The sequence below is a fragment of the Elaeis guineensis genome, chromosome 15, assembly GCF_000442705.2.
Source record: "Elaeis guineensis isolate ETL-2024a chromosome 15, EG11, whole genome shotgun sequence".
Classification (NCBI taxonomy): domain Eukaryota; kingdom Viridiplantae; phylum Streptophyta; class Magnoliopsida; order Arecales; family Arecaceae; genus Elaeis; species Elaeis guineensis.
Window position 1 is genome coordinate 64,250,632 of NC_026007.2, and position 1,438 is coordinate 64,252,069.

The following is a 1,438-nucleotide window of genomic DNA, read 5'->3' on the forward strand; positions in this document are numbered from 1 at the left end:
ATGTATGTATGTATGTATGTGTGTGTGTGTATGTATGTATGTATGTGTGTGTGTGTGTGTGTATATATGTATGTATGTATGTATGTTTATATGTATGTTTGTATGTATGTATGTGTGTGTGTGTGTGTGTATATATATATATGGTATGTATGTATGTATGTATATTTATATATATGTATATTTGTATATGTATGTATGTATGTATATCTATATATGTGTGTGTGTATATGTGTGTGTGCGTGTGTTTGTGTGTTTATATATATTTATATATGTGTGTACCTAAATACCCAACACAACTTTAGCCGTCTATGCTTCTTGTATTCGGTCGCTCTATCTCTTCTAAGCTTCCATATGTGATTACTCTAAGCCTCCCATCTGATTGGGACTCTTGGGGGTGGAAAAAGTAAAGGAGAAATTGTGAGAAAATGAAGAGAAAATCAAAGAAAGCAAAGAAAAAGCGGAAAAAGTTGAGGGATATATCCTTTTTCTTCTTGGATTGTTTTTTTCTTTTCTTTTTGCTTCTTTTTCTTTTCTTTTCATTATCTTTTTTAGAGATATGTGGAAAAGAAGAGCACTTGAGAGCGATTAGAGGGGTTTTCGAGGTTTCGATTGGGTTTTTTTCTTCAAGTATATGGATTCTGTTCGAGTTGTGGCGGTGTGAGTTGGTTCCTTGAGGTTTTAAGAGTTTAATCTTGGTAGAGGCATGATATTTTGTAGGATTGGAGATTTTTGATTGAAAAGATTCCTCTTTAGTTACAAAATTTTTAATTTATAGTGTTCTGTTCCATTGCATCAATTTTTTTAAAAAAAATTATACAAAAATTTTGGATATATCCGATCCGATCCGTTCTTGGAGCTCGATCTGATCCGATCCGACCCAACCCGAGATGGGTATGGGGCGGGTATGGATATGAATTTTTTACCGATCGAGTGGGTATAGGTATTGATCGATCTGACTCATACCCGACCCGTTGCCCCCCTGAGTGAAGTAGTATGAATATTATTTATTTGGATCCGTTTTTGTATTTAAATCAATTTAGATATGGACAAAAATATGAAGATTCAACAAATATTTGTATTTGTATTTATATCCGTTGAAGAAAAATAGATATGAATGTGGATAGATAACTATCAGAACCGTATCCGAATATTCGAATCTACATGTAATCTTCTATAATTTCCTATAACATTTATTAATTTTTTTAAAAAATATATAATTATATAAATATATTGTTAATTTGATTCATCATCTATTTAGTGATACCTTTGATTTTGAAGTTTAATTATCTAAGTAATATTCATAATTATATCCATATTTTCAGTATTCGAATTATATCCGCATCCGTTTAAAACAAATCTGGATCTAAATTTTTGCATCCGAATAATATCCGTATCTGTATATATATTTGTCATACAAAATAATTATGAATATAGATAT